The sequence below is a fragment of the Hippopotamus amphibius genome, chromosome 2 (genome assembly GCF_030028045.1).
Source record: "Hippopotamus amphibius kiboko isolate mHipAmp2 chromosome 2, mHipAmp2.hap2, whole genome shotgun sequence".
NCBI classification, from domain to species: domain Eukaryota; kingdom Metazoa; phylum Chordata; class Mammalia; order Artiodactyla; family Hippopotamidae; genus Hippopotamus; species Hippopotamus amphibius.
In genome coordinates, this window is record NC_080187.1 from 191,147,404 (window position 1) to 191,150,099 (window position 2,696).

The window sequence follows — 2,696 nt, forward strand, 5'->3', positions numbered from 1 at the left end:
TATTTAAAATTGTTATAGTTTCTTGGATTGATCCATTGATCATTATATAATGTTCTCCTTTGGCTCTTTTTTTTTTTTGTCAGTTAAATGACACAAGGCTATGATGTGTTTATTGAACTAAAATGAACTGCTGTACAATGTTGCACTAAAGCAGATCCTGAGTCCGAGTGTACTTCCAGATCTCCCCAGACCTCAGCTGTTCTACTTAAAACAGCAGAACACTGGAACAGTTGGTTAATCAGTTAAAAGTCTCATATATGAGCACCTAAACTCCCATTAAAGCAGAAATATCATCAATGTCATCTGTTTCCTTAGTGGTTCCTGATGTCTTATGTTTATTTATTTGCATCATTGTCCAAGAATCAGTTTCATTTTCATTGCTTTTTATAAGATTTTCATGAATTTATTTCTCCTTAGTTTGTATGACAGGATTTGAAACTCTTCTACTCAATGCTTGCTTATTGTTAGGGTAGAGATCAGTTCTACAAACTGTAGGGTGTGAGAGTCTCCCTTTAATGATATCTATAGCACTCTTTTGAGGGGGCTGCTGGATTTCCTTTAAAAGAGTTGACTGCAGCTTTCTCTGTGGTTTCCTTTGTTTCAATGAAAATTTATCCTGTGATCTTCTTTGTCTCAGATGATGCTTTGAAGTTTTGATACCTGAGCCATGAAGATAGCCTTGAACTTCCACATGTTTAAGCCAGTTACTTTTAAGAAGTTTATTACCCAGAAAGGTGGTCTGAGCCTTGAGTATTTTGCTCCTATACCACAGAATTGCCCTTTGGATTTCTTCAGAAATTTGTATGAAAGTCTCAGCTTCTCGGAATCTTTGCACAAAACTTTTTACACAAGGAGTTCCTATTGCTTTCCCAGAAGAATGTTTGGTTGCCTTTAGTTTGGATTGAGAACATTTAAACTCAAAGCTGTCCTCCTGAATAGCTTTGTATTTCAGCTGTTTGTGGAAAGCCCTCATATCAAATTCTGATGACTTTTAAGATTTTCTTATTCTCTACCGGCTGTCCAAGATCCACATTATTCTGTATATTGATTTTCATTTGTTTAGCTTCTTTGGAAATTTTGAGTAAAGTTTCTTCACCGGATCTCTGTGATTGCTCTTTTGTTAAAAATAGTTTATTTAGCAGTTTAGTTACTCCTTTAGCTGCAAAAGCAGTAGGCATTTTTTTCTTAAAGACTTCAAAATAGGGCTCTCCTAAAAATTCAGCAATATCAGAAGGAAAGGTAAAACCTTTGAAGTAAGGCAATGGTTGAATCCTGGAGACCTCTTGAAGTAATCCAAACGATGTAATCTTTCTCATATAAAGAAACCAACCTTTTTAAAACATCTTTATAGAGAACCCATAACCTGCTCACCAGCCTAACAATCACAAAGTTTAAAATAATGAATTCTTGCAAACCTAGGTGTTTCACAGTCAAGAGAAATGTCTTGCAGCAACAGTACAACAAACAAAGTAGCAACTTGCAGGCTCCCAAAATCTTCATCAACACCAATTCCACCACTGCTTGGCTAGGGATGACACATGCTTTAGTATTTATAGGCTGATTTTCATTAGAAGAAAAAGACTCAGAGAGATCTTGAATTGAACCCTCCAAATTCATGTTTTTCAAGCATTTTAAACATTGTTCAACCTGTTTGAGGGCCAAGTGGGGCTTATGGCAGCCCATTCTGTTGTGATTGCTGTAAAGGACTGCACATAATACATCTGTTTCTGCATCTAAGGTTTGGCTCTTCAGCGACAATGTAATGAGACAACATTCTTTAATTACAGCTGAAATGCAAAGGTCCAGCACTGCACCAGGGTCCTGTATGGTCACTGCACTGCAGTTATCTGCCTTAGGGATCCTCATGAGGTTCCACGGCTCGGCCTGGCAGAAGCACAGCCATCTTGGGAGGCAGGAGAGGACTCCTTTGTCTCTTGTAACCGTCTTTAAGGTCTGTTTTTTCTAAATATTGCTACCCTGGATTTCCCATTTGCATGGAATAACATTTTACATTCCTTCTCTTTCAGTCTGTGTATGTTTTTAGATCTGAAGTGAGCATCTTGTAGGCAGCATATATACAGGCCTTGCTTTTGAATCTATTCAGCCACCCTGTCTTTTGATTAGCACATTTAGGCCACTTGTGTTTATAATAGTTATTGATATTTATGTTCTTTTGCCACTTTGTTAATGTTTTGGGTTTTTTCCCCAACAGGTATCTTTTGTTCCTTTCTTTTGTTCTCTTGTGATTTGATTGTCTTTGGATTCCTTTTTCTTTTTTGCTTATATCTATTATAGATTGTTTTTGTTTTAAATTTAATTTTTATTTTGTATTAGAGTAGTTGATTTACCATGTTGTGTTAGTTTTAGGTCTATAGCAAAGTGATTCAGTTGTAATACACATATATCCATTCTTTTTGCAGATTATTTTGCCATACATGTTATTACAGAATATTGAATAGAGTTCCCTGTGATATACAGTAAGTCCTTATTGATTACATATTTTATGTATAGTAGTGTGTATATGTAAATCCCAAATTCCTAATTTATCCCTTCCCCCACCTTTCTGCTTTGATAACCATAAATAAGTTTTTGAAGTCTGAGTCTGTTTTGTAAATAAGTTCATTTGTATCATTTTTTTAGATTCCACATATAAATGATATCATATGATGTTTGTCTGTTTTCTGTATGACTTATTT

At 35.5% G+C, this 2,696-nt stretch overlaps 1 pseudogene; it reads right to left on the reverse strand.

Moving 5' to 3' along the window:
* Nucleotides 1-265: 265 nt before the first annotated feature.
* On the reverse strand, nt 266-1,875 carry LOC130846408 (nucleolus and neural progenitor protein-like; annotated as a pseudogene).
* Nucleotides 1,876-2,696: the final 821 nt, after the last annotated feature.